This window comes from Onychostruthus taczanowskii, unplaced genomic scaffold (genome assembly GCF_017590055.1).
Source record: "Onychostruthus taczanowskii isolate IOZ18803 unplaced genomic scaffold, ASM1759005v1 scaffold28, whole genome shotgun sequence".
NCBI classification, from domain to species: Eukaryota; Metazoa; Chordata; class Aves; order Passeriformes; family Passeridae; genus Onychostruthus; species Onychostruthus taczanowskii.
In genome coordinates this window covers 4,334,310-4,346,352 of record NW_024500128.1, presented here as the reverse complement: position 1 = coordinate 4,346,352, position 12,043 = coordinate 4,334,310, and positions in this window count along the sequence as shown.

Below are 12,043 nucleotides of genomic sequence, written 5' to 3'. Positions count from 1 at the left end.
ATCCTTCCTAAAAATTAAAAAAAAAAAAAAAAAGAGAAAAATTTAAGCTCAGTGCCAAAAATTTCTTGCTATTAACTATATTGTATAGAAAATACTTATTTCTTTTATTATAGATAGCATGAGTAACATTTCTAGGTTTTATTCCTCAATGGAGAAGAAATGTCCTGCAACTCAATTATTATGTTGTTTTACTTCTCAGAAAACTTCTATTTAGAAATAAAGCTCTCTGTTGGTGCATTTCTGTGGGTTTTTTGGACTGCATAGGGACTTTAATGATTGAAAAGAAACATGGGTCAGCATCTCAGGTCATGTATCTTCTCTCTGTGGCCAGATTTTGGAATTTGGATGAAAGTATTTCTGTTTAAAACATTCACTGACACTTACCATCATTTTCCCTGTTGATCTTTCAGATCAGGAAGGCACAAAAAACAGAACTTATTCTACTTTAACTGATATTTTGAGAAGAAGGGATAACGGAAATGTTGTCTGACCAGCCCACACCCACTGACACTTTCCTTACAATGAGCAGTAAGATTCTCTCCAGGTTACAAGACAAGGATCAAACTCTGGTTTCTACTTTTTTTTCTTTTTTTCTTTTTTTTTTTTCTTTTTCTTTTCTTTTTTTTTTTTTTGGTACATTTTCTACTGAAATAACAAATAACACTCTGTGTGTGTGTGTCCAGTAGGAGAATTCAGCCCAAATGAAGCCTCAACCAAAGAGTAAAAAAAGTGCTTTGCTGGGCTCACTGAAGAGTTCTCCCCCCATCTTCCACTGCTGTATTTAAAATACCAGTGTTTAAGAATTCAGGAGTGTAGATCCAAGCCTCACATCCTCTGCCCAAGCACAGCCAATCTCTCACAGAGCCAGACTGCAGATTCTGAGGACACTTTTGCCTTCAGCAGACTCCTCCTTTGTATAATGTGGCTGTGAAAAGGAATGATACATGTAGGTATTTTGCCCCTTTTGTTGTAAAAACTAGCAGAACAGGGACACAAACACACCCAGCATCACCCCAAAGCACTTGTACACAGCAGAGCACCCAGAAGCACTGTGCCTCTTCTCTAAACATGAAATTTTATTTACAATGGTTTGGACCACAAGACTTCATGCTACTCTTCTTATGTGATGGAAAGAATCCATGGAGACACTAAACAATGTTCAAAATCTCTGCGCGTGTATGCTCTGAAAGAGTTCTGGAAAAGAGCACTACATTAACAGGATAATAATAGTAATGAGCTGGTAGTGCCACTTCTTCAATTATACTTTGGTTTTTTTAGGCAGAAACTTGTCAACAACAATCTACTTTTCTCTGCAGGTGTAATAATCTTGGAATAAAGCAGGTAGCAGTTGCACTATTTCCTCAGTTTCAAGGTTCTGACACACAGTAAAATTGGTAAAAGAAATTTTGCAATCAACTCATAACCAGATCAGTTAGTTTTCATGTGCTTAGATGTTGTCAACTGCACACACCACTGCAAAAGCACCAAGTAACAGTCAGGTTTAATGTTACCTAGATTTCCTGGGGCTTGGTGTGATACTGTGAAAATATATGCCAAAATATATAGCTCAATCTTGTTCCACTAAATTAGTGGAAATGTGATCACTGTTCAGAAGAGATTGAATAAGGAAATTATTGCTGTTTGTAGAACAGATCTAATGAGATGTTGCACATCCAAAGCAATTACTGTTTCTCCAGAGACCAAACTGTATTGAAACAGTTGATGCCAGATTGCCAGTTAAACTACTGAACATCACTTTTCACATTTAGTAACACTTCCCTGCCTGGTTCTGAACTGTTTGTGTCCTGAAGGGTTTGAACTTTCTAACTATTGATTTTCATCTAACATGTTTCACTGACTTTTCTGTCTCATGTTTCTCTGTCCTTTTGTAGCATGATCCCTGTGGCACTGTAAACTTATCCAGGTCTGACCTTGCTCTACTCCAAGGCCTCTTGGCCAAATGTGCACATCCTCAAAAACACCTCCCAAACCTTCAAAGTGAGTGAAGTATACTAATGCTGTGCAAAGCACTGCAAAGGTGCACTGACAGTTAGAAAAGCAAAATAATAATGGATATTGTGGTGCTGTTTCTGATTCCTCCTGACTTTTCTCCAGCCATGATTGCCAAGTTCAGAGCTTTCACAGTGTTCCTCAGTTCTGTTGACTTACCATGGGAGAGCCCAAACTTAAGAAGGTGTGAGACTGAATTCCAAATGTCCTCCATTTTGCCCACCCCGCACTAGGGTTACGAGAAATCTGCCACATGTTTGAGTTCCACCACTAATTCAGTGTGGCAGGATACAGCACTCATTGGGAAATTCCATAATATTTCCTGGGGCTTGACATCAGAGTTAAAAAGATCCAGGTAAGAAGTATGTATTACCTCCTTTTCTTATTTAAGTTCCAGTTATAAAGGAGAATAGCTGGAATAGCCAAAATCAATGACATTGCTCATTTGTGGCCTTACGTGGCAACTATTTGTAGTCCTTACACCAAAACCATGGCTACAGAAACAACCTCACACCACCTTCTGCCTTGTGCAGGTTTTGCTGTTCTTAATTAGAAATATGTTGTACCAAAATACATTATCCAGTGCAAACCCCAAACACATTAATAAATTAACCCAGAAGTGAGATACAAAACTTTCTGTGGTTTGCAATTTCTGCTGAAATGACCTCATAATGCCACTAAGTTCTGAAGCGTGCCTAGCTATAACTTTCTTTAAGAACCCAAAAAATCTCAGAGGTGTGCTCACCACTCTGGTGGCCCTTAGATGACTCCTGTGCCCAGCTGCTTGCTCTCTCTCTGTCAGCAGCTCCTTTCCTTCTCTTGGACTGAAGAAGATAACCAGGTGTCCTCTCTCATCCATCCCAGTGCACTGCAGTGTCAGCTGGTCAGTCCATCTCTCCCCCTAGAGACTCAACCTGTTCTCCTCCTTCACACTGATTCTCAAGCTAGCTGACAAACCTTTCACTTTGTCACAGTGTTCTGACACAGCTTCTCCAGGTTGTGGCTCATGTCCAGAACCTTTGGCCCTAATTTTTTTTAAGCTTCTTTCTCAGGCAGAGAAAATGTTAAGTTATACCTCAGGAGAGACTGCCTGATTTCAAATATTAAAAAAAAAAAACAAACTACCACAGGTGATAGGTAGCACATGCAGTTTTCATGGGCATGAGCAGAGCACAGTCTTCACAGTGCCATAACAGATCTGTTCCAGCTTCTGGGCGCATCACCACCTGGGCTTTAGATCTACCTTAGATCTATTCCTTTTCAGCAACGGAAGTAGACAGCATTATCAGGCTTACCTGCTAAAAAATCACCTCGACCCCAAAGAACAGCAAAACAAAAGTATTTTACTTGATGTTTTTTCCAAAGTGAATGGTTTCTCATCACCAAAAGCCCTGAAGTCCTCATTCGAGTTACCTGAAGGCTTTATCAATGCACAGGTTGGCTGTCTACGCTGAACTTGTTGCCTAAGGCTGTTTATATCATTAAAGAGCGCTCCCTAGATAAGGTGACTAATTCCAGCCTAAGGTGGAGTAACTTAAAACAGTTTGCCACCCTTCCAAATACCTGCCTCTGTCCCTTGACTAGAACGAACCCTTAGATTAGCTAGCCAAGGACCAAGTAAGGATGGGAGAGATGATTCCTGAAGCCTACACCTTCCAGTTTGAAGGAGCTGGGAAAGAATTCCCTACTAACTGACCTTGCAAAAGTCTGCTTTGTGCTCCTCCTTGTGCCCAAACGAAGTTGCCACATGCATGTCCCTGTAAACTTGAAGACAGTCAGCAAAATGTCTGATGGCAGCTGCTGTGGGTGAGGGTGCTTGAGAGGAGTCCGCAGCACAGGTCTCATTAAGATGTTTATTGAATTCCTCTTTTAGCACAAAAGATCTGCTTCATTCAATTTCATCATAAAAAGTGGCTGAAGCACACTGGCGCAACAGGAAAGCAACTCCCTCAGTATGTACCTTCCCTCATGCTGTTCTGCTTGGCCTGAAATTCTTGAACAGGTTCAAAACAGGGACTGAAGTCAGCATTTCTCCTTCCATGGAAAGCCTAGAAAATGAGATGAACTGCAAGGTCTCGTCTTTGCTATAGTTTTCCTTGCATATAGCTGAAGACCAGTCATTTCTATTTAGGTAAGCTGGTTGGTAATATTACCAATATTTTTGCCTTTAGTGACTTGTCTACAGCATACCCTTCCCTCCACAGGAAAAGATACTTCTTCAAGAAAAAAGGAAAATTATTTCAGTGCCTTTAAGTGTATCCCCACAGCCTGACTGCAGTATGCACATAACAGGGCATTATTGTCACAAAAAGGTTGTTTTCTCTTACCATCAGCAACTGATGGAGTAATATAAGCACATCATGGCTTGATTCCCCTGCTTTAGCTCTCTCAGTGGTACTTTTGTGACAGCTTGTAGAAAGCTCCAGATGAAGTTAGAGAGTTTTGTTGCACAAGTTCTTCATGCTTTTTTGATTCTTCCCTTTGGTAAAGAGTATTTCCCTGTTTCTAGAATTAAATGGATTAGCATGCCAAAGTTTATGTACTCTTTTTTTACTGTTCATTCTAATTTTTTATGGAGATGGAGAACCTAATTTTAAATGGCAACCGTCTCCTGGCAATGTCTCTGACTTTGGGAGACTTTTCTCCCACGGATTCCTCTGCTTCTATCTCCTAGGAAGTTATATGAATTAGTTAAAGTTTATAAAGCCCATTAAACCCATACAGGAAAGATACTATGAGTAATATCATATAAAATAAGTCTGAGACATCCTGTTGTCCTTTCACAATCACTTCTCAATGGCCATGCTTTCTATACCAATAAATACAATTTCTTTCCCCTGAATTTCTTCAGAGTCTCAACATGGCTGAAAAAGACAGGGGGTTCTGTCAATTATAACAGGCTCTGTCCTCTATAAGATGATAGTAATTTGGCTACAGTCCAAAATGTAGTCACAGGTGCTTAAAATTAAGTGCCTGATATGAGGTGTTGCCTTTCCTTTGAATACATCTTTTTTTCCTTCTGTATTTTAATCTTGCTCAAACCTTTTGAAGCTTCAGATTATTTGCATTACCATTTTGGAAAGGGACCATTCCTGATTTTCAAAGGTTGGAGCAACTGGGGCTCAGGCAGCCTGAAAACACTTGTCCACTTGTCTTCAGTCTAAGCACCCAGATTGGACGCACAAAGAACTAAAATTCTTTCCAAACAATATGTGCAAAACCATGCTTTTGTCCTCAAGTTAGAATACACTGGTCAGTCACGAGTGATTCATTCACCACCACAAGGATCCACCAAACCAATTATGCCAAACTCAAAACTGCTGTTTACCTCCCAGGTTATCAAAATAGAACAGAGGTCTTCCAAGGAATACTTCTCCTGTGATCTTTCCTAGAACTGTTTGGAGTTTGGTGACTCCAGAAAGATCGATCCTGAGCAAGGCAGAAGGAAGCCCCAGTTTCACAAGACAGGGAGAGAAGAAGTCAAGGACTACCTCTGCTATTCCCAGAAGATTACACCCATGCAAAGACTCTGGATGGTGGACCAAAGGAGTTTCTCCCTTAAGAGCTGAGACAAGCCTCTTCTCCAGGCGGCACCCTTCCTTTTCATAAGGCAGTGAAAAAGAAGTTATTTAGGCAGGATTTTGGATCCTGAAAGCCAATTCATTTCTTTACCAGGCATAGTAGTTCAAAAAGATTAAACATGCTAACAAGACTTCTGATCTAGCAACCTGTACATTGTGTAGGAAGAGACATCCTGAGCGGTAAAAAAGAATTTCAAATTCAGACGGCAACTCAGAGGGAGATGATCTAGAATGTGTCTTGGGTCCCCCTGTTATCCACTGTGTCACTGTAGGGAAGGCACTTTCTGCTCAGGCTTGAAAATTTTCAATGGTTTGCTGTCTGTACTTACAGAAAAATCTACACAGCCCCTTCCCTTATGTGATTCCAGCCATCACATCCCTCTTCCTATAGCTTTGCTTAGGCACTCTTTCTGAAATAGCTTTATACTCCCTGTAACATGTGTGATCACATTATATATCCCTGGGTTTATTGAAATAATTTTTTTAGGAAATGAAAAAATCCAGCTATAATTGTAGCACAAGCCAGTCTTACAGATTTTCAGGAATACTGTAGGAAAACACCCTGCATTCTTAGACAGAATGGTCAAGAGCTGCTGCCAAGAGTTCAAATTTGAAATATGTGGCCTTGCTATAAAATTGAAAAAGACTCGATAAGGAGCAGAGAAGTGGTCATATTATTCATCAGATCTGTTTTATAATGACCTATGGGACCCAGTGAGATGCATCCCAGAGTCCTGAGGGAATTGGTTGACAGTAGTTACCAAGTCCCTGTCCACAATACTTGGAAAGTCATGGTGGTCAGGTGGAGTCCCAGGTGACTGGAAAAAGGGAGTCATTGTACTTATCTTTAAAAAGAGTAGAAAGGATGATGCTGGGAACTGCTGACCTGTCAATCTCACCCTGTGCCTGGGAAGAACATGGAACAGATCCTTCTGGGAGCTGTGCTAGGGCACATGGAGGGCACAGAGGTGATTCAGGACAGCCAGCACTGCTTCACCAGGGGCAAGTCCTGCCTGACCAACCCAGTGGCCTCCTGTGATGGAGTGACTGCAAGAGTGGGCAAGGGAAGAGCTACGGATATTGTTTATCTGGACTTCTAAGCAGCCCCCAAAGCATCCTTCGCTCTAAGATGGAGAGAGATGGATTCAATGGGTGAATTGTTAGATAGATTAGCAAGTGGTTGGACCATCCTGTCTGGAGGGAAGTTGTCAATGGCTCGGAGTCCCAATGGACATCAGTGACAAGTGGTGTCCCCCCGAGGTCTGTACTGGGACCAAGCACTATTCAATATCTTTATTATCAAAGGAATTCAGTAGACCCTCAGCAAATCTGCAGATGACACCAAAATGAGTGAGGCTGTTGACACACCTGAAAGACGGTATGCAATCGGGGGGGGTGGGGGGGTGGGTGCTGGAAAAGCTTGAGAAGTGGGTCCATGGGAACCCTGTGAGGTTTAACAAGCCCAAGTGCAAGGTGCTGCACTTGGGTTAGGGCAGCCCCAGGTACCAGCACAGCCTTTGGGTATGAACTGATAGGGAACAGCCCTGGGGAGAAGAACTTGGGGATGCTCATGGATGAGAGGCTGGACATGACCCAGCAATGTGCACTTCCTGCCCACAAAGACAAACACATCCTGGGCTGCATCCAGAGCAATGTGGCCAGTATGCAAGGGAAGGGATTCAGCCCCTTGCTCTGCTCTGCTCTGGTGAGACCCCACCTGCAGTGCTGCATCCAGCTCTGGGATCCCCATCACAGGAAGGGTATCAAACTGTTAGAGCAAGTCCAGGGGAGGCCACCAAGACAACTAGAGGGATGGAGGAGTTTTCCTATGAGAAAAGTCTGAGGAAATTTGGTTTGTTCAGCCTGAAAAAGAGAAGACTTCAGGGTGATTTAATTGCAGCCTTCCAGTGCCTGAAGAGAGCCTCCAGGAAAGGAGAGGAACCTTTTACAAGGGCATGGGGTGACAGGACAAGATGCAATGGATACAGACTGAAAGTGAGTAAATTGAGATCAGAAGTTTCCAGAGCAGGTAGAAATACTTATTGACCTGAGAATGGAATTTTATTGAACCAACCAGTCTTAAGCCTGTAGAGATGGAGTAGTTCCAGATGGAACAGAACAAGCTGGCACCCATAAAGTCTTCATCCACCAGTTCTGATCTCATCCAGGAAACTGAGCTTTTTCAGAGGAGAAGAAACTTACCCCCCGTTTGCAATATGTCACAGGAAGTACTGTTTCCTATTTTCAGATAAGTGTTCGTTCACAAAGAAGAACCCACAGTTAGACCAGCTTGATGAAACAGTGAGTAGCTGATTTTTTTCCTTATCTTTACATCTAAATTTGTGCATATATTTAAGAGAAATCCACTAAGTAGGGAGTCACTGTACCTAATGACAGTGGCAGTAGAGCTGACATTGAAGCAGAGATAATATCTTTGGGAAAAATTGGGTCTTGTAACTAGCTTAGAGCTTGGGATAAGGCTAAATGTGAAAGTAGAGAATTCAACTGGACAACTGGTGTAGAAAATTATAATCTGTTTTTGTACCAGAAACTTATTGGGTCTTGGTTTTGAAGGAGTTCCAGGAGACTGATAGCTTGAAGTGGCATTCTGCTAATGATAAAAATTGATCAGACATTAAATCCTTCATGCTTAACCCAAATGCTCCATATGTAAGTCACATCTTGCTCTGTCAGACGCAGTTGGCAGGTGTTCTCCATCCTTATCCTATCACAGGGTTTCTCTGTATGATTCAAACATTTAATCTGTTAGAAGTGTTATTTCATTATCATGTTTTAAGGGGATATTGTGACTGGGTCCTCTTTTTAATGTGATGTCTCTGAGTCACTACATTACAAAGTCTTTACTCCATACCTCAGCTACATCTCAATGAGGTATTGGTTTTATACTCAGATTGCAATTTTTGTTAAAGAGGTTTTACATGAATAAAAATCATCAGTACTACACTGGAATTTTTCTACTCACACACAAGAAAAGGTGAGCTCCTCTGCTTGTATAAATGAGATTTGCTATTTTTATATTAGCAAAAAGCCTACAATAGCCTACAAATAATTTTTCATTATTTTTTACGTTCTTGGGAGAATTTCACTGTCATTTGCCTGGAACAGCTGACAGCAACACAGCAGGGGACTTGAACCTCTCAGTGTAGAGACCCTTGGAGCAATAACAAGACATCACATGATCCTATGGCATATGCTGGCAACCTCCACTCCAAGCTGTTACCCTTCCATTTTGTACTTGAGTTCATCCTCAGAATGGTTGGGACTACAGCTGCTGCTTGAACTACTCTGAATTCAATGTTTTATCAGATACTGAAAAAAAGAAACCCAAACCAAACCACAGCAAAAAAAAAAAAACCCTAATGGACATACAAGCCCAGAAGTCAGCTTACACAAGAGAAGAGCCCATGTATACATATACTCATGATTTGGAGGAAGATACTTAACACATCCCAAATTTCTCTTTCTCAGAATGCTAATTTCCAGTGCTTATGATATTCCTTTACTGTACATTTGTTTAGGTAAGAACATATCTTAATTCTTTTGTCTTGAGGCCCGTAGACTGACTCTATTTAACTGCAGAAAAGCTCAGAATTTTTGCCAGACTGCCTCTCTGGTTATGATGGGGAACATAATCAGATCCTCAGGGCTCACAGAAAATTAAGCCTGCTCTTTTCAGCCCAGGATATATTTTACTTTCAAAGTTTTGCAGGGTTGAAAAAACCCCATCACTTAGGAGGCAAGTAATTCTGAATGCTTCTAATGCTCATCTGTTAGAAAAGAGGAAGCGGTTTCCCGGGCAAGGTTTAATTTTGGAAGGGTCTTTTTGCCCAGTCAAATCCTAGAAAGAAATCCTGTGGTCACTACCACATGAAAAGTCGTGTTTGAGGGAAACTATCAGTTCAGAGTCTTACACAGAGTATTTAGTTTACACTGCCATCTTTTCCTTCATCTTTCCTGGCAACTCAGGAAAAGTTCTTACTTTTATGCTTGCTCTCCAAGCAAGTGCAGGTGTCTGTGCAGTCTGTCTCTGCAGTTTTGCTCCTCCTAGAAAGTTAAAGAGGTAGAGCTGTTAGCAGAAAACATTGGGTACCTCTCTTGCAGAGCCTGCCATCAGTGTATGTGGTATTATTTTTTAAGTTTCAGTATTACTCAGTGCAATGTTGCACTTCTCTCTCTTCATAAAGTGCCCTAGATGCTGCTGACACATACTTTTAAGCTGACTACAAGTCATTAAGCAATTATTCTTCTGCGTGCCAAATGCTGGCATACAGAGGAGGAGAGTGAGGGCGAGGGCAGTTGCACCGTGTTACACACTCATACATTTTAAAAGTGAAATCTTGTCTTAAATTGAAAAAAGGTGAATGGAACTTTGGGGAGATCATTCAGTTTTGAAATTAGCAACTCCATTCATGCACAGATGCTCTTGTAACTTGTAGTTATTACAAGTTCTTGTTTCTGAGGGGAAACTTTGTCCAAATCCCCTGTAGAGCACAACAGACTCACTGGGCTGTGACAAATGTCATCCCTAAATAAGTCACTGTAGCAACTCAGGAGCTGCTTTTCTTGAATGACATGACAATATCATGTCTGATAGTCCTACCAGCACCGAGACATCTTCTAGCTTAAAGTGACACTGTAGATAGCAGCTAATGCTCAAGAGCTAGTGAGGCTTCTCTCAAAGCTGCCAAAATACAGGAATCTGGAAAGACATGTTTCAGGGCTACACCTTCATTGCAAGAATCTCTGATGTTGTCATAAGTGCAGCTTTGTTAAAACTTAGAGAAATGAAATTATGTTTATTTGGGCTCACAAAGTTACAAGTCTTCAGCAAACCAAATTTTATCCCATTTAAGATGTAACTCAATGTTCTTTGCAAGAATTTTTTTTTCCAGGGTGCTGGTATTTGGCCCATTGCTTGGCCAAACCTCTCTGTATCCAGCTTCTTTGGCAACTCAGAACATAACCAGTCCTCCAAGGGAAAACAACAGTAGCCTCTTATTGGACCGTTCATGTATTTAGATACTCTTACATGGTTAAACACAGGACAAATTAGTAAGTTCTCCTCTTATATGTCTACCTTAGCCTTGGCATGTTGTCTGCTTTTGCAAACATGATTCAGAATTTCTGTCAGCAACCAAAACTACCCTGTGCAGAAACAGTGGGACTGTGGTCAGGACAGTGAGCACTGATGGCCACATGCAGTACAGAAAATGAAAATAATTAAGACTTTCTGAATATTCATGTGTAATTTTGGACAGAAAAAAAAAAGGAAATAAACCAAATAATTAAATACAAGTTCTCTAATCAGCATTGTTCCAATTATGTTTAAACATAAGAGCAGAGATAAACCTGGAGATCTCTTTGCTGTAACACACTTATTTCTGAAGGTTCACACCTAGATAATTTAAGAGCCAAAAAGAGACATCATGTCAAGGGCTACAGCTTTTGCAGAAGATGCTTCTTTCTGCTCATGAAATGTGCAGAAATGAAAATGGGAAATATGGTTAGAGATAAATGAAAAAAATTAAAATCAAGTGCAACTAGTAATTTCCAATAGAGTTTTTTATCCAGGGCAATTTTCTAGAGTTCTTTGTGATTAATACTGCCTGTGTGCAAAGGAGAAGCATTTTTTTAAAAAGCATCTCAGAAAATATTTTTAATATTTTGTGCTTGTTTTGAAAAGGAGGACCATACAAATACTAGGAGACTTCCCACCAGGTAAGAGCCAGTAAACAAAAAACCACAGTACATGTTGTCTTTCTAGGCAGGGTCAGTGTCAATTGTATGGGGCAGAAGTTAAATTGTGGTGGTGGGAAGGTGAACTCGGTCTGACTGGGGTGGACTTACTTTTCTTGCCAGCAGCCCTTATGGTGATGTCTTTTAGGTTTGTGAACACAGCTGAGACAGATGACCCAAACTGACCAAAAGGATATTCTGTGCCATATAAACTCACACTCAGGAATAAAACTAGGGGCAGAGGGAAGTTTTGCCAGAGTAGGCATTGCTCAAGGACTGCATCTGCCTGCTTGTTGAACATGGCAAACATTCATCCTTGCATTACATCTTGTGGGTTTTTCCAGTTTCATTCTCTTTTTCAGCTGTCTTTTTCTCAACCTGCAAGTTTTTCTTTCTTCAGCTCTTCTGATTCTCTCCCTGATCCTGCTGTGTGGAAGTGAGTGGGTTGACCAGATGAGGCCTTAGCTGCTGGTTGGGGTCAGCCCTTCACAGGACACAGGGCTTGGTCAGCAAAGGAGACAACTCTGTAGGGAGTCAGTTAACTTCAGTTTTGTTGCTCACACAATTATTTTCTGCTGGTGTTACAACTCAAAATACATTCCAAACTTTGAAGAAAATAAAAGTTACTTTATTTTTATACAAAGATTCTACAAGGCTAAGTCCACCAAGGCAGGTTTAGATCAAATATTAGGAAA